The sequence below is a fragment of the Monodon monoceros genome, unplaced genomic scaffold, assembly GCF_005190385.1.
Source record: "Monodon monoceros isolate NGI ecotype Baffin Bay Population unplaced genomic scaffold, NGI_Narwhal_1 Super_Scaffold_21, whole genome shotgun sequence".
NCBI lineage: Eukaryota > Metazoa > Chordata > Mammalia > Artiodactyla > Monodontidae > Monodon > Monodon monoceros.
Genome location: NW_021703778.1, coordinates 63,463,266 through 63,482,529, shown reverse-complemented (window position 1 = coordinate 63,482,529; position 19,264 = coordinate 63,463,266). Strand labels below are relative to the sequence as shown.

General features: G+C 39.7%; 1 pseudogene; it reads right to left on the bottom strand.

Moving 5' to 3' along the window:
- The window catches only part of LOC114903835, a 179,274-nt pseudogene that overhangs the window by 128,053 nt on the left and 31,957 nt on the right, over nucleotides 1–19,264 (bottom strand).

Sequence of the window (19,264 nt, the reverse complement as noted above, 5' to 3'; positions counted from 1 at the left end):
GTGTGTGTGTGTGTGTGTGTGTGTGTGTGTGTGTGTGTGTGTGTGTGGTTATTGTCATTGCTGTCCAGGCTGACAAATGGGTTTAGGTCCAGACTTCCCCCTACATTATTAATGAAAAATTTCCTGTCACCAGAGGCTAACCTCGTTCCTTTCACAAGTCTTTGGCGACTAACGATCTTGCTGCCATCGGAAGAGTAGTCTGCCAAGCAGAGAATCTCCTCCCTGCTCTTTCCCTTAAGAAACACTTGAGCATGTTGAGCACATGAGGGCCTCAAATTAGGTTTGAATAAAACACTGTGATAAATAAGTCAGTGCCTCCTCTACGCAGATTGCCACTTGTTTAGGGATTAAAGTATCGATTTTTGAATGTTGCTGAGATTCAGACATGGGTTAATTAAACATTTACATATATGTGCTGAACAGTATATTGCATGGTACCATAATGTGCTCTTTAATCAGAAACCATGGGTGTTTGTGTTTGCTTTTTCCATGTTAATTGGCACCATGCTGGCTCAAGCTTAGGTATTTGGCTGGATGTAAGAAGAGAGACATGGTGTTTTAAATATTTTAATTAGGACCAGCAGTTCTGAGCTCCCTCATTTCTCATTGGATTGTTTTTCGTGCATGAATAAATTAGCTAGCATGGAAGTACTCTAGAAAGTGGTTGCCCTCTGGCCATAAAAAGAGTCCTATTCATTAATACTTTAATGAAATTAGCTGTGAGCAAAATATTATTCCTTTTAACTGTGTTCTAATTTCTTAATTTTAATTAGGCACATAATTGTAGGGTGCTGAAATGATCTTCATGTTTAGCAACGAAAGTTCCATCATCAGGAGCCTGTGGCTGAAACACCACACGCTCCCAACACGTTCCAGCAGGAAATTCTCCGTCCAGCTCTTTTCTCCCCACTGGCTTCACCAAAGATCCCCTTCACCCTTCCATTGGTGACCATGATAGGAGATGTCAAAAGAAAGCTGTTGGATGGTTGGATCAGTTTAGGAGTGAGGCAGGGTGAGGTCTACCAAGAATCTGGCCTGGTGATTTTCTTTTTCTTTCCAGTTTTTGTCTTCTCAGGCCCCCACTTAAATATCTGTGTCCCTCCACCCCATTTTATTTTAGAGTTCTCTGGGTTTCTCTTGACTACTTATTATTTTATTGGCTGGTTGTGTGAGCTCTGTGAGGACAGGGAATATTTTTCTCTTTTATGTGCCACCCCAGTTTGTGGCACATAATTCCTACTTCATACAAATATAGTTGTTGGATGCATGATACTTAATGGAACTGTGGGGTCCATAATGCTGCAATATTCTGATATAAGTTGTGGCATTTCATAATGCTTTAGGTAAGCAAGAGAGTCCACAGATAAACACCAAAATGGAGCTTCTGAATTTGATAGAACATTCTGAATTTGCTGAGTTTTGATTTTAGAAGAAATAGTGTGGAATTTGGATTAAAATTTTAAGTGAGAAGCCAAAAGACCTATATACATTACTTCATATTATTACCTAGAATTTAAACCGAGATGTATCGTGACATGTATTGAGTACAGATGATACAATAATTACTGAGAAAATGAAAATTCACTCAGTAATTGTTTGCAGCATTCTTGCCTTCCACCCTTAACATAACGTCATACACTTGGACTGATGGGTTTTGAGTGAAATGAGTGAGACAACTAACTCATTTATTTAAATATTTTATAGGTATTAAATAAATATAGTTAATATTTCATAGTTCCATCAAAAAGTTATATATTTGATCTGATAAGTACAATGGGAATAATAATAGTACTTCCCTCATAGACTTATTGGGAGTATTAAATGAGATGAATGCATGTCAGACACATAGAAGAGTACCTGAGATAAGGTGAGTACTCAATAAATGTGGGATAATATTATTGACATTATTAATACTTGTGTATAGATTGTCAATATGCAACCTGTATAACATTTGACAGTATTTTATAATGTGCAGAGCCCTCTTACCTATGATCTCACTTAATTTCACTGCATCTATTTAATAAGAATAGAGATAAGACATCCCATATTACAGAATGAGGCAAATCTTATCCCACCTGATTTCTTAAAAGATAATTTCATCAGTGGAACCATTTTTCAGATTTAGCTTGCTGCTTACATTAGAGTTTAGCACTTCCAGTTAGTGAGTATTTAAAATGCTGTGAACACAGAGGAAGCACCATGCCCATCACCCAGCCCCCTCTTCCTATTCTTATGGTAAACAAGATCCCGAAGTTGCTTCATATTCTTCCCACATGTGTTTTCAGCTTTTATTATATATAAATCACAAATCAATAATATACAGTGGTCAGGGCAGACCTCAATTTTCCACACCAGAAATTTATAAAATTTTAGTAGCTTTAAAAAATAAATATTTAGGAATTCCCTGGTCCAGTGGTTAGAACTTGGCGCTGTCACTGCCAGGGGCCCTCGTTCAGTCCCTGGTCGGGGAACTAAGATCCTGCAAGCCTCGCAGTGCAGCCAAAAAAAAATTGTAATGAGAAAAGAAATGATAACAAATTACAAGTTTCAAAAACTCATGAATATCACAAAATCTAGAAAAATAATATTTTTGTTGATTAACTATTTGACATACCTCTGTTATATTTTTTCTGTAATTTTGTTGGCTGCATACTTTTAATTTCATATGAAATGATTTAATATATTATCTAATTTTGTAAATTAGCTTTTTCTAAGTAGATATTTTTTCCTGAACTTTTAGAGAAATTCTGTTACCTAAATGGTAATCGAAATACAAAGACAATTTTTCCTTTAGCATGGTTAATCAATTTTTTTTTTAATTATTGATAGTTGAAATTTATACAGCCTGAAACTTACAGACAAAAATAGTCATTTTTGGTGCTACAGCTATGTGGTTTTTCCTTAGAAACATTAGAATCAGTATAAATTCTCTTTTGTAAGATTTTTCTCCCGAAGAAAACAAAACAGTGTGTTTATAATTGTATAGCCTGCATTGTAAGTTTATTCCTGACAGCAGAGAACTTTGTTTTGATTAGGCATCAATGAAAAGCAAATGTCCCATTTAGAATTTTACATATCTGACTGGAAGAATTTTCCAGTGACCAGTTTCTGCTTCCATACAGTCTAAACTTGTTTTTTTCTCTTCCCCCCCAACTCTCAGCATACTTCCAGGACCTGGTGCTGTAGAGCGTGTTTACATCTTGATCTGACCTTGGGCCATGTACCTTTGGGTCATGATGCCACACGTGAGGGTCCACATGAGCAACAGGAGTATCTCTGGGAGCACTTCCTACATTGGATGTAGTGAAGCTGATGAACACGCCTCACAAAACCTAACCTAAATGTGTCCCCCAACCTAATTTCTCCGAAATCAGATCCCCCAAATGCCCACGATTACTTCAGTGCTACCTGATATGAAGGGAAGGGAGACATGGTAAAGTTGGCGTAGGAACAGACAGTTGTCTTAACCAAGCATGGTTAAAATATTTACTTACAGTTTTTACAAAACATATGACCATGTGAACACATTGCCAGAGCCCCTCCCAGAGCTTTAAAAGAGGCCCAGAAAAGCAAAAGGCCCTAAAACTTAAGTTTCATTAGCATTGGAGTAATTCTGCTTCTGATAGGATAGTTAGGTATAATGACAAGTTCTAGATCAATGTTATGATACTGTACTATCTTTTGGTAACTTTTTCATCACTCAACATTAAGGTTTTCAGATTTATCCTTATTTACACATATGTCTAGTTTATTTAGTTTAACTTCTATGCCGTATTCCATTTACTGAAGATGCCACTTTTTTTCATTTTTGTCTTGATGGCATTTAGGTGTTTCCAGTTTTTTACCACTAGAGCTTCTTTTTTATGTATCTTCTTTTTCGTCTTTTAATAGGATTATAATTTTACCTATAAAATTCTTGCACGTGATTTTTTTGTATTTTCCATCTTTAATTTTTAAAAACATTTAAATTTTATTATTTTTTTATTGAAGCAGAGTTGACTTACAATGTTGTGTTAGTATCTGGTGTACAGCAGAGGATTCAGTTATATATATATATATATATATATATATGTATATATTTTTCATATTCTTTTCCATTACGGTTTGTTATAGAATAGTGAATATAGTTCCCTGTGCTGTACAGTAGTAGGATCTTGTTTATCTACTTTATATATGGTAGTTTGTATCCGCTAATCTTAAACTCCTAATTTATCCCTCTCTTACCCGTCTGTGAGTCTGTTTTCATTTGTATCATATTTTAGATTCCACATATAAGTGATATCATATGTCTCTTTCTCTTTCTGACTTACTTCACTTAGTATGATAATCTTTAGGTCCATCCTTTAGGTCCATGTTGCTACAAATGGCATTTCATCCTTTTTTTTATGGCTGAGTAGTATTCTATTGTATATATATACCACATCTTCTTTATCCATTTGTCTGTCATCCACCTTTAATTTTTACTGTGTTCTTTAGTCTGGCTTTTTTCGTTCTCTCTCTCTTTTTTTTCTTTTTGGGGAACAATTTTCCAGTTCCCAGTTCTCCCCTTTCACTATGTCTAATCTGCTGTTAAACCAATTCATTGTATTTTTAATTTTAGTTATTTTTGGTTTTGTCATTTCTATTTGATTCTTTTAAACAATACTTTTCAGTTCTCTGCTGAAATTCTCTGTCATACCATCTACATTTTTAAACATGTCAGTCTTTTTAAAGCCCTTCTCTGATAATACCAGTATCTGAATGTCTAGTGAGTCTGAAACTAATTTTTTTCCTGTTAATTCGTGAGGTTATTTTTATCTTTATGCATATTTGGTTATGTTTTTATTTATTAAATGTCAGAAAATACTTATAAAAAATTTAGAGCTAATTTGAAACTGGATAACTTTATAGTCTTTGAGAGATGATTGCTTTTTACTCTGTAAGGCATTAAGATATAGGCTATGTTAATTGTCTATTGCAAAGTAACAAATTACCCCGGCACTCAGTGGCTTTAGACAGAAACATTTATTCTTTTAGTGTTTCTGTGTATCAGGAATCGAGGTGTGGCTTAGTTGGGTGCCTCTGTCTATAAGTCTCTCACACATTTGAAATTCAGGTAGTAGCAGGGGCTATGGTCTCATCTGAAGGGTCCCCTTGGGGAGGACCTGCTTCTAATAAGCTAACTCCTATGACTGTTGGCTGACCTCAGGTTTCACTGACTATATGCTGGAGATATTAATTCCCTGCCATGCAGACCTCCTCTGTAGGTCAGCTCACAACATGATATCTGGCTATCCTGAGCAAGTGAGAGAAGCAGAGAGGCAGGGGAAGACAAAAGGAGAGTCTCTCTGTAACCTAATCTCAGAAGTGATAACCCATCACATTCTGCCAGTTCTGTTTGTTAGAGTGCACTCACCAAGTCCAGCCAGGTAATCAAGTCCAGGAGGTAGGTATCCCTGGGGGCGGGCCGTCTCAGAGACTGTCTACCACAGGGACAGATCACCTTGACCCAGTCAGGGGTTACGTTGATTGAGAAGTGAACTTCAGTCATTGTGAGGGCTTATCTAGCTCCAGTTCACTCTTTTTATTTTTTTTTTTAAAGATCTTCATTTAAGTATAATTGCTTTACAATGTTGTGTTAGTTTCTGCTGTATAACAAAGTAGATCAGCTTTATGTATACGTATATCCCCATATCCCCTCCTCTTGCGTCTCCCTCCCGCCCTCCCTATCCCACCCCTTTAGGTGGTCACAAAACATGGAGCTGATCTCCCTGTGCTATGCGGCTGCTTCCCACTAGCTATCTGTTTTACATTTGGTAGTATATATAAGTCCATGCCACTCTCTCACTTCGTCCCAGCTTACCCTTCCCTCTCCCCGTGTCCTCAAGTCCATTATTATTATTTTTTTTTTTTGTGGTACCCGGGCCTCTCACTGTTGTGGCCCCTCCCATTGCGGAGCACAGGCTCCGGACGAGCAGGCTCAGCGGCCATGGCACACAGACCCAGCCACTCCGCGGCATGTGGGATCCTACCGGACCGGGGCAGGAACCCGTGTCCCCTGCATCGGCAGGCGGACTCTCAACCACTGCGCCACCAGGGAAGCCCTCAAGTCCATTCTTTACGTCTGCGTCTTTATTCCTGGCCTGCTCCTAGGTCCTTCAGAACCATTTTTTTTTTTTTTTAGATTACATATATATGTGTTGTTAGCATATGGTATTTGTTTTTCTCTTTTTGACTTACTTCACTCTGTATGACAGACTCTAGGTTCATCCACCTAACTACAAATAACTCAATTTCGTTTCTTTTTATGGCTGAGTAATATTCCATTGTATATATGTGCCACATGTTCTTTATCCATTCATCTGTCGATGGACACTTAGGTTGCTTCCATGTCCTGGCTATTGTAAATAGAGCTTCAGTGAACATTGTGGTACATGACTCTTTTTTTTTTTTGAGGTACACGGGCCTCCCACTGCTGTGGCCTCTCCCGTTGCGGAGCACAGGCTCCGGACGTGCAGGCTCAGCGGCCATGGCTCACGGGCCCAGCCGCTCCGCGGCATGTGGGAATCTTCCCGGACCAGGGCACGAACCCATGTCCCCTGCATCGGCAGGCGGACTCTCAGCCACTGCGCCACCAGGGAAGCCCCCATGACTCTTTTTGAATTATGGTTTTCTCAGACTATATGCCCAGTAGTGGGATGGCTGGGTCGTATGGTAGTTCTATTTTTAGTTTTCTAAGGAACCTCCATACTGTTCTCCATAGTGGTTGTATCAATTTACATTCCCACCAACAGTGCAAGAGGGTTCCCTTTTTTCCACACCCTCTCCAGCATTTATTGTTTGTAGATTTTTTGATGATGGCCACTCTGACTGGTGTGAGATGATATCTCATTGTAGTTTTGATTTGCATTTCTCTATTGATGAATGATGTTGAGCATTCTTTCATGTGTTTGTTGGCAATCTGTACATCTTCTTTGGAGAAATGTCTATTTAGATCTTCTGCCCATTTTTGGAATGGGTTGTTTGTTTTTTTGATATTGAGCTGCATGAGCTGCTTGTAAAGTTTGGAGATTAATCCTTTGTCCATTGATTCATTTGCAAATATTTTCTCCCATTCTGAGGGTTGTCTTTTCATCTTGTTTATGGTTTCCTTTGCTGTGCAAAAGCTTTGAAGTTTCATTAGGTCCCATTTGTTTATTTTTGCTTTTATTTCCATTTCTCCAGGAGGTGGGTCAAAAAGGATCTTGCTGTGATTTATGTCATAGAGTGTTCTGCCTATGTTTTCCTCTAAGAGTTTGATAGTGTCTGGCCTTACATTTAGGTCTTTAATCCATTTTGAGTTTATTTTTGTGTATGGCATTAGGGAGTGTTCTAATTTCATTCTTTTACATGTAGACTTCCAGTTTTCCCAGCACCACTTATTGAGAGGCTGTCTTTTCTCCATTGTTTATTCTTGCCTCCTTTATCAAAGGTAAGGTGACCATATGTGTGTGGGTTTATCTCTGGGCTTTCTATCCTGTCCCATTGATCTATATTTCTGTTTTTGTGCCAGTACCATACTGTCTTGATTACTGTAGCTTTGTAGTATAGCCTGAAGTCAGGGAGCCTGATTCCTCCAGCTCCGTTTTTGTTTTCTCAATATTGCTTTGGCTATTCAGGGTCTTTTGTATTTCCATACAAATTGTGAAATTTTTTGTTCTAGTTCTCTGAAAAATGCCACTGGTAGTTTGACAGGGATTGCATTGAATCTATAGATTGCTTTGGGTACTATAGTCATTTTTACAGTGTTGATTCTTCCAATCCAAGAACATGGTATATCTCTCTATCTGTTTGTATTGTCTTTAATTTCCTTCATCAGTGTCTTATAGTTTTCTGCACACAGGTCTTTTGTCTCCTTAGGTGGGTGTATTCCTAGGTATTTTATTCTTTTTGTTGCAGTGGTAAATGTGAGTGTTTCCTTAATTTCTCTTTCAGATTTTTCATCATTAGTGTATAGGAATGCAAGAGATTTCTGTGCATTAATGTTGTATTCTGCTGCTTTACCGTGTTAGTTGATTAGCTCTAGTAGTTTTCTGGTAGCATCTTTAGGATTCTCTGTGTACAGTATCATGTCATCTGCAAACAGTGACAGCTTTACTTCTTCTTTTCCTATTTGGATCCCTTTTATTTCGTTTTCTTCTCTGATTTCTGTGGCTAAAACTTTGGAAACTATGTTGAATAAAAGTGGTGAGAGGGGGCATCCTTGTCTTGGTTCCTGATTTTAGAGGAAATGCTTTCAGGTTTTCACCATTGAGAATGATGTTGGGTGTGGTTTTTTCATATATGGCCTTTATTATGTTGAGGTAAGTTCCCTCTATGCCTACTTTCTGGAGGGTTTTTATCATAAATTGGTGTTGAATTTTGTCAAAAGCTTTTTCTGCATCTATTGAGATTATTATATGGTTTTTATCCTTCAGTTTGTTAGTATGGTGTGTCACATTGATTGGTCTGCATATATTGAAGAATCCCTGCATTCCTGGGATAAACCCCACTTGATCATGGTGTATGATCCTTTTTTTTTTTTTTTTAAATTTCATTTATTTATTTATTTTTGGCTGTGCTGGGTCTTCTTTTCTGTGCGTGGGCTTTCTCTAGTTGTGGCGAGTGGGGGCCACTCTTCATCGCGGTGCGCGGGCCTCTCATTGTCGCGGCCTCTCTTGTTGCGGAGCACAAGCTCCAGACGCGCAGGCTCAGTAGTTGTGGCTCACGGGCCCAGCCGCTCCACAGCATGTGGGATCTTCCCGGACCGGGGCACGAACCCGTGTCCCCTGCATTGGCAGGCAGACTCTCAACCACTGCGCCACCAGGGAAGCCCGTATGATCCTTTTAATGTGCTGTTGGATTCTGTTTGCTAGTATTTTGTTGAGGATTTTTGCATCTATGTTTATCTGTGATATTGGTATGTAGTTTTCTTTTCTGGGGACATCTTTGTGTGGTTTTGGTATCAGGGTGATGGTGGCCTCGTAGAATGAGTTTGGGAGTGTTCCTCCCTCTGGTATATTTTGGAAGAATTTGAGAAGGTTAGGTGTTAGCTCTTCTCTAAATGTTTGATAGAAATCTCCTGTGAAGCCATCTGGTCCTGGGCTTTTATTTGTTGGAAGATTTTTAATCACAGTTTCAATTTCAATGCTTGTGATTGCTCTGTTTATATTTTCTATTTCTTCCTGGTTTAGTCTCAGAAGGTTGTGCTTTTCTAAGAATTTGTCCATTTCTTCCAGGTTGTCCATTTTATTGGCATATAGTTGCTTGTAGTAATCACTCATGATCCTTTGTATTTCTGCAGTGTCAGTTGTTACTTCTCCTTTTTCGTTTCTAATTCTGTTGATTTAAGTCTTCTCCCTTTTTTTCTTGATGAGTCTGGCTAGTGGTTTATAAATTTTGTTTATCTTCTCAAAGAACCAGCTTTTAGTTTTATTGATCTTTGCTATTGTTTCCTTCATTTCTTTTTCATTTATTTCTGATCTGATCTTTATGATTTGTTTCCTTCTGCTAACTTTAGGTTTTTTTGTTCTTCTTTTCTAATTGCTTTAGGTATAAGGTTAGGTTGTATATTTGAGATGTTTCTTGTTTCTTGAGGTAGGATCATATAGCTCTAAACTTACCTCTCAGAACTGCTTTTGCTACATCCCATAGGTTTTGGGTCATCGTGTTTTCATTGTCATTTGTTTCTAGGTATTTTTTGAGTTCCTCTTTGATTTCTTCAGTGATCTCTTGGTTATTTAGTAGCATATTGTTTGGCGTCCGTATGTTTGTGCTTTTTATAGTTTTTTTTCCTGTCATTGATATCTAGTCTCATAGCGTTGTGGTCAGAAAAGGTACTTGATACAATTTCAATTTTCTTAAGTTTACCAAGGCTTGATTTGTGACCCGAGATATGATCTATCTTGGAAAATGTTCCATGAGCACTTGAGAAAAATGTGTATTCTGTTGTTTTTGGATGGAATGTCCTATTAATATCAATTAAGTCCATCTTGTTTAATGTATCATTTAAAGCTTGTGTTTCCTTATTTATTTTCATTTTGGATGATCTGTCCATTGGTGAAAGTGGGGTGTTAAAGTCCCCTACTATGAATGTGTTACTGTCGATTTCCCATTTTATGGGTGGTAGCATTTGCCTTATGTATTGAAGTGCTCCTATGTTGGGTGCATAAATATTTACAAGTGTTATATCTTCTTCTTGGATTGATCCCTTGATCATTATGTAGTGTCCTTCTTTGTCTCTTGTAATAGTCTTTATTTTAAGGTCTGTTTTGTCTGATATGAGAATTGCTACTCCAGCTTTCTTTTGATTTCCATTTGCATGGAATATCTTTTTCCATCCCCTCACTTTCACTCTGTGTGTGTCCCTAGGTCTGAAGTGGGTCTCTTGTAGGCAGCATATATACGGGTCTTGTTTTGTTTTTGTTTTTGTTTTGTGGTACGCGGGCCTCTCACTGTTGTTGCCTCTCCCATTGCGGAGCACAGGCTCCGGACTTGCAGGCTCAGCGGCCATGGCTCACGGGCCCAGCTGCTCTTCGGCATGTGGGATCTTCCCGGCCCGGGGCACGAACCCGTGTCCCCTGCATCGGCAGGCGGACTCTCAACCAGTGCGCCACCAGGGAAGCCCTGGGTCTTGTTTTTGTATCCATTCAGCGAGCCTGTGTCTTTTGGTTGGAGCATTTAGTCCATTTACATTTAAGGTAATTATCGATATGTATGTTCCTATTACTATTTTCTTAATTGTTTTGGGTTTGTTGTTGTAGGTCTTTTCCTTCTCTTGTGTTTCCTACCTAGAGAAGCTCCTTTAGCATTTGTTGTAAAGCTGGTTTGGTGGTGCTGAATTCTCTTAGCTTTTTCTTGTCTGTAAAGGTTTTAATTTCTCCATCATATCTGAATGAGATCCTTGCTGGTAGAGTAATCTTGATTGTAGGCTTTTCCGTTTCATCACTTTAAGTATGTCCTGCCGCACCCTTCTGGCTTGCAGAGTTTCTGCTGAAAGATCGGCTGTTAAACTTATGGGGATTCCCTTGTATGTTATTTGTTGCTTTTCCCTTGCTGCTTTTAATATTTTTTCTTTGTGTTTAATTTTTAATAGTTTGATTAATATATGTCTTGGCATGTTTCTCCTTGGACTTATCCTGTATGGGACTCTCTGTGCTTCCTGGACTTGATTGACTATTTCCTTTCCTATATTAGGGAAGTTTTCAACTGTAGTCTCTTCAAATATTTTCTCAGACCCTTTCTTTTTCTCTCCTTCTTCTGGGACCCCTATATTTCAAATGTTCATGTGTTTACTGTTGTCCCAGAGGTCTCTGAGACTCTCAGTTTTTTCATTCTTTATTCTTTATTCTTCTCTGCAGTAGTTATTTCCAGTATTTTATCTTCCAGGTCACTTATCCTTTCTTCTGCCTCAGTTATTCTGCTATTGATTCCTTCTAGAGAATTTTTAATTTCATTTATTGTGTTGTTCATCATTGTTTGTTTGCTGTTTAGTTCTTCTAGGTCCTTGTTACATGTTTCTTGTATTTTCTCCATTCTATTTCCAAGATTTTGGATCGTCTTTACAGTCATTACTCTGAATTCTTTTTCAGGTAGACTGCCTATTTCCTCTTCATTTGTTTGGTCTGGTGGGTTTTTACCTTGCTCTTTCATCTCCTGTGTGTTTCTCTGTCTTCTCATTTTGCTTAACTTACTGTGTTTGGGGTCTCCTTTTCACAGGCTGCAGGTTCGTAGTTCACGTTGTTTTTGGTGTCTGCCCCTAGTGGGTGAGGCTGGTTCAGTGGCTTGTGTAGGCTTCTTGGTGAAGGGGAGCGGTGCTTGTGTTCTGGTGGGTGGGGCTGGATCTTGTCTTTCTGGTGGGCAGGGGCTGTATCTGGTTGTCTGTTTTGGGGTGTCTGTGAACTTAGTATGATTTTAGGCAGCCTCTCTGCAAATGGGTGGGGTTGTATTCTTGTCTTGCTAGTTGTTTGGCATAGGGTGTCCAGCACTGTAGCTTGGTAGCCATTTGGTGGAGCTGGGTCTTAGCGTTGAGACGGAGATCTCTGGGAGAGCTCTCGCCGATAGATATTATGTGGGGCCGGGAGGTCTCTGGTGGACCAATGTCCTGAACTTGGCTCTCCCACCTCAGAGGCTCAGGCCTGACACCAGGCCGGAGTACCAAGACCCTGTCAGCCACACGGCTGCTGGTCTTGGAGAGTCTCCTGGGGAGGGGGGCACTGCTGCAGCTCACCCTGGAGACATAGACACTGGCAGGGGCCATTCCTAGGAGCTGATCCCAGTTCACTCTTAAAGTAGGGTATACACTCTTGAAGATTCCCAACTGAAACCCTGAGATACTTAGCATAGCTACTGTTCTCTGGTGGGTCCTAAATTCCAGTTCTGCTTCCTACAATCCTGTGAAGCTCCTGAACATTCTGCTTGTTTTCTAAGCTCCTCAGCCATTGCTTTAGGATCAGCAGATGCCTAAAAGGCATAAGTGTGTGGTTCAACTCTGTGAGCCTTCTTTCTCTCTGGGATCCTATTTCCCCAAGTCTTGATGCCTTTTAGTGTTCTTCTGCCCTCAAACAGATTTTTTTCTTTAGTATTCATCTTTTCTAGATGTTTTCAATGGGAGGGTTGTTCTGAACCAAGCTTATCTACTATATCCATAAGAGGAAGAACCAAATCTGGTTGGAACCAACTTGAGTCCAGTGCTTATTCCTGGTTCATTTATTTGTGATCAGATGGGTCAGGTTTTATAGCCTAAGCTTAACTTTTGGGGCTGTGTTATGTTTTCTCTCTCTCAATATCTCTCTCTCTGTCTCTCACTCTCACTGTCTCTCTCTTTCTCTCTCTCTGTCTCTCTCCTTCTCTCTCTCTGTCTCTCTCTTTCTCTCTCTCTCTCTCTCTGTCTCTCTCTCTCTCTCACACACACACACACACACACACAAGGAGAGGGTGAGCCAGGCAGACACTCTTGAAAGTATGTATTACATAGATACCATCAACTTTTATCATTCATTGTCAGGAAGAACAGATATTAGGCTAATCAGAAAGAAGATAAAATTGAAAAATAGACCCATGTATTTATATATTAAAATTCAAGGACACATTAAAATTTTTTAATAATCAAAGTATATTTTTAAAAAATTAGGATATTGCACTCAATTAGGGTTTTGGGGGTATCTACTAAACTGGGAGATTCATGAGGATGGGTTATGCCTCCTTATTTTGGAGTCCCTAGTACCTAGAATAGTGTCTGGAATAAGTTACATGGTCAGTAAAAGTTTTCAAGTTGGCCAAGTTATATTCCAATAAAATCACCTCTCCTAAACATATCATGACTAATTAGGGGTAGGGAATTAGAAGATGATTTGGTGGTAATTATAGGATGTAAAAATTTCTCCATGTTACCAATTTTTTTACTGAATAATTTAAAAAACTGTATTCATCTCAACAGTAAACCCTCAAAGTGTTGAACTTTTATAAATAAATATAGGAAGGGAGAAAGGGAAGAAGAGAGGAGGAAGAATTGAGATGGGAAAGCCCTGGAAGTGAGCCCTTTGTCCTTCTAGTTAATATAGTTAAGACATGTTGGAAACTCTTCAGTATGCTCTTCTGGTTTTGGGTTGGGGAATGGCATAGTGGCCACAAACTTCTATGGATTTCTATTCAGAATGGCCACATTGATGTGTCCATATTGCAACCATATGGACTAAGTATGCTATTAGATATTTGTATTTTTAAACAGATTCAAGTGGTATCAGAGGAGGAGTCGGGCAGGATTAAGTATCTGTTCAAGAGCCTTTTGGTCATGGGCTTTTGCTGCATGAGTTCCAGGTGACACCTGTTCTAGGTGGTGGTGTTGCCACAGCCTGCCTAAGGCAGGTAGGTAGTACAGATACTTGTAGTTCTTGGTTATGCTTTCCTCTGGGAATGAAATTCAGGTTGGTTTGCAGTTAAAAACAAAACAAAACAAGTCTCGGTATAACTTGAGAGCAATTTTCTGCTTTTCCATAGATTGCTGCCAGGAACGAGAAAGCTAAGAGATTTGTCATTACACTGGCAATCTAGTTCTGCTGTATAAACAAGTTAAAATATAATGTGCCGTATCGTCTGGGAGCATGTGACATGACCATTGGGAGTGTTTACTTTTTACCTGTGGTCAATCCTCCATCAACCTGAATACTCTTAGGACTCAAGATGGAAAGACAGGAATCACATAACCTCTAAGTCATCATTCATCACTTGCCCAAACAATTGCTTCTGATTGAACAAGCAGGAGTATTGTTATTGATAGAAGTAGTTGGAATGAAACAATTTTGACTTTGTCAAAGAAGCAGCCTAGGATTTAAATCATCTATTACTCAAAATTCAGGGGGAAATGTCTGTTTCTCCCTTCCTTCCTTCCTTCCTTCCTTCCTTCCTTCCTTCCTTCCTTCCTTCCTTCCTTCCTTCCTCCCTCCCTCCCTCCCTCCCTCCCTCCCTTCCTCCCTTCCTTCCTTTCTTTCTTCCTTTCTTTCTTTTTATGTATTTCTCTAATTGTTCCATTTCTCTAATTGTTAAGAGACTTATACAAACACATACAACCCCAAACGTGTGCACACGTGTGTGCACACACACACACTCTTCTCTGTGGGAAAGATTGGAAGATGATAGGTATATAGATAGGCATAGAAATAAGATTGGAAGACTATACCCCAAAATGTTAACTAATACTATTTCTACCTGGTGGGATAATAGATTATTTTTATTTTCTTCTTGAGCTTTTCTACATTCTCTCCTGGCACAGAGCTCCTAAAACCCTTATAATTTCCTGTCTGGTAGAGGTGATAGGGCCATCTTTTGTTATAATATTTGGTTTTAGTCCACGGTTCCTGACGCAAAAGTATCTAAGACGCTTGGAATCCCTCGAGTATTAAGAGTGTATTTCATGTGTGCTAGTGAGATGACTGATGGCTGGGGACTCATGGGTAGCTTCAGGATGGAGACTGGTGACCAGAAAGACCAAGCATGAGAAGCTTGGAACTTTGAGACCCCCTCCCTACCATCCTCTAGACTCACCCTTCATCCTCTGGGGTGGGGAGAGGGACTGGAGATTGAGTTGATAATCATGCCTGCATGATGAGGCAGCCATAAAAATCTCTAAACTACAGAGTTCCGAGAGCTTCTGGGTTGGTGAACACATCCATGTGCTGGGAGCGTGGCATGACCCAACTCCACTGGGACAGAAGCTCCTGTGCTTGGGACCCTACTGGAGTTCATCCTCTGTACCTCTTCATTTGGCTGTTCATTTGTATCCTTTATAGTATCTTTTATAATAAACCAGTAAATGTAAGTAAAGTGTTTCACCGAGTTCTGTGAGCCATTATAGCAAATTGTTGTACCCTGGGAGGGGATTGTGGGAAACTCTCATTTGTAGCCATGAAAGACAGAAGTGTGGATATCCTGGGTACCTAATACTTGTGACTGGAGTCTGAAGTGGGGCAGTCTTCTGGGCCTGAGCCCTTAACCCGTGGGGTCTGCACTAACTCGGAGTAGTTAGTGTCAGCAGTGAATTAAGTTGTAGAACACTCAGTTGGTGTCTGCAGGGAATTGGAGAATTCCTTGGTGTGGAAAACCCACTCATTTGGTGACAGAAGTGCTGTAAGTAGAGAAACAGTTTTCCCCTTTATATATTTTAAATAACAAAGTAAGTGTTAACTAATAGCCAGTTAAAAAATGATTTCCTATGGAATCTTGCTAAATGGTAAATAGCAGTGTGTTAAAAATTACATATAACTGCTAGATAAAACAAAAAAAATTTTGAAGAAGAAAATAAGAATAGGAAAAGCAAACTGAAAGAAAGACTGAGTTTAGCCACAAAGAGGCAGGCAGCGAAGAGTGGTGTGCTTGGTGAATGTAGGCCTGATGTTTGTTGAGTTTTTCTGCACCAGCACAACAAAGGCACCATAACTGGTAGTTGTCTCATGTGCCTGGGGCTAAAATAAGTCAGTAGCTCAGGAGGGGCAAGAGGGTTTTTGGCCCTGAAGCTGAAGACTGCTGTCTCTTAGAGGAGTCTTCCTGAAGAGGAGTTTATCTCCGTGCGTGTAGACATCTTGGAGGTCAGCCCTCTCAGGACCCACACAGTGCCATGCAAGGGAAGAGTGGGAGTGAGCCAACTCATGTGTCACCATGGCCCTTCTCCAGGCATGCCGCCTCCGTCTTGGCCCAGACCATCAGCATCTCTCACCTGGGTGGCTGCCCCTGCCAATGTACTCATCTCCCAAGTGTACTCTGGCTACCCTCCAACTCATTCTCCACTTGGTAGCCAGTGATCTTAAAAATTACATATCAAATCATGTTGTCACTGGTCTTCCTACTTCTCTCCTTTGACCCCCTTTGATACATTTCAACACGACAGCCAGAGTGATCTGAAAACTTCATTAGACCATGAATGTCCCTATTAATAACCTTTCGATGGCTTCAAATTCCTCTTCAGACAAAGACCAGAATAGTTACACATCCTATGAGGCCCTTGGTGATCAGGCCCTGGCCCACCTTTCAGCTTCCTTTCTACCTCTGCCCCCTTGAACCTCCTTGACACAGCAGCAGATGTGCCACCTTGCATACCTTCCTGCTTCAGACCCTTCACACTTGCCATTCCCTGTGGCAGCGAGAAGCCCCACCCATCCCTTTACACCTGTTCATCTTCTTTTTTTTTGAATTTTATTTTATTTTTTTATACAGCAGGTTCTTATTAGTTATCTATTTTATACATATTAGCGTATATATGTCAATCCCAATCTCCTACCTATTCATCTTCCTTTTATTTATAATTCAGCTTTAAAATCCAGACAAAGCCTGCTCCTTCTTTTGTAATTTCCTATAGGCACTTATACTTTTCCTTCCAAGCACTAACCATAGTTTGGATAGTTATATTCATTTGTGTAATTGTTTCACTTATGTTGGTCTTCCATCCCGAGAAAGGTTTCATGAAGGTGGGGAATCTTGTTCACCAACGTGTGCTTGTGACCACAGCGCTCAAGCATTTACAGATCAATGAGCACTTGTTGAATGAGTAAATGAACGAATGAGTGCCTTAAAGGTTTCACTGGAGGATCCTTCCTTCACCTCTCCCAGCCGTCTACCTTTAATCACTAGTTTGGTAGCAAGATCAAGAAGGAAATTGGAAGTCTGGTCCTTCCTTGGTCTGGAGCGTCTCTCTGATCAGTAGGGATTGTGGGTTTCTGGGCAACAGAAGAAAAGTCCTAGAAGCACACAGCTAGCAACATCCTCCAGTCAAAATTTTGGATTGTGGGTTCATCATTCTGTTTTCTCTTTGTAGCTCTGGCTTTGGAGATAGGAACAACGTGTGTCTGCTCTATCTCCTCCTCAGTGCAGTTCCATTTCGCAATCTTGAGAACGTCTCAGTTTTGAAGGAGAGGGGCATGAGCTCCAGAATCGCATTGAAGTCATATTCAGGGTTCTTGCAGGAAAAGGAAACGTGCAGTAGGTGGGTGGAATTGTGTGAGGGTGAACAGTGAAGGCTGAAAATGTATATGAAAACATCTGTTTTTGAAAAAAACAAAATTCTTCAGGGTACCAACTGACTTCATTTTAAGCACGGGATTTTAATTTGGTGATGCTCCACCTTTTGCCACTGCTGCTGCTTTCTATTTTAAACTATGACTAGAGAACTTTTATATCCAGGGTCAAAATCCAATTTCAAACCTCCATATGTTTCTCTGAATATTGGATAAGATGGTGTATCGTGCTTGTATGAACTTCCTATGGGAATGTGACTGTTCTGTTGTAGTTAATGACCCTTTCAATTCTGTTCAGAATCTTTTTTTTTTTTTTTTTTTTGCCTAATGGTTGCTTCATGGACTGATATTGTCTTCAGGCTTATAGTTGAGAATTCTTGGCTCATTCCATTTTTGCAAAAGAGCTGTTTGGCTTATTCGTTTGACCATTTTTTGCTTATTAAAATCATCTTGAACCCATGGCGATATTCTTACGGTATCTCTAAAAGAGACCCTTCTAAAATGTGAAGTGAATCTTTCATTGCATATATACTATGTGATAATGACAACCTACTTTGCAATACTTAGTAGAGACAGGCTAGAATATATGTCATCAACATAAGATATAGTACTTTTTTTATTACCAGCCCTTGGTTCATTTCTCTAAATGGGGGGAAAGAAGCAAATGTGTGGGTGAAGGAAATGGAGGGGGAGAGTGTGGAGGAGATAGATGTAAGTTACTACAGAAAAAGAGGGATGGATTAGGGCAGTTCCACAATTCTGGGAAAGGAAACTTTAAATCCTGAGGTCTGAAACAGGAATCTCCACCCATTTGTTCAGTAAATAATTATTGGTTATATAAGAGATAGGCACTATGCTGGTAAATTTAAAAGTGGAAAAGAAACCGACCAAGGTCCCTGTCTTCATGAAGCTTGCAGTCTAATAAGAGAAACAGGCATTCAACAAATACTAATGCAAATAAATATACACTTGCAAATTATGCTTTAAAAACCCAAGAGGTTCAATAAGATTGTATAAGGAGACCTGATTTAGATGTGAGGAGAGGCCAGGGAAAGTTTTTCTATTAAGGAACTCTTAAGCAGAGACCTAAAAGATGACTCAGAGCTGGATAACTACAGGGGAGAAGGAACATGTCAGGTGAGAGAAACGTGCAGTGAGTGTGGTGCCTTTAGGAAATTGAAGGAAGGTCAGTGTGGCTGGTGCAGCATACATGGGGAGAGGTGAGAGGTCCTTGTTGGCCGTGTCAGGTAAGGGGCTTGGAGTTTCTTCTTAATATGATGAGAAGGTACCCAAGAGTTTAAAGTTAGGAATGGCACGATCGGATTTGGTTTTAAAGATCGCTCTGGCTAAAGTGTGAGGAATGGGTAAAGGAGGACGAGAGATGATGGGAACATTTTAAAAATAATAACTGTGTACCTACTGAAAGGCCCCTTGCCTAAACCTTCCATATCTGCCTGTCACTGATGTCTAAAACTTACTTCCCTTGGTTTGAGATATTAAAGACCCCCTAATGTGTTATGGGATGGGGGTGACAAACTATTATCATGTGCTGTAGTAGGAAGAAATAGGTCTTCTTTCAAGATGCTGATGGGAGAGCATATGGGTACAACCACTTGAAAAAGCTCTCTTGCGGCTTTAGCTCTATTAGCTCAATCAGTAATGAGTTCTTAAAAAAAAAAAAAAAGAATCTGAAGCAAATATGGCAAAATAGTAACATTTGTTAAACGTGCATTGTGGTATATGGGGAACCATTATATTATTTT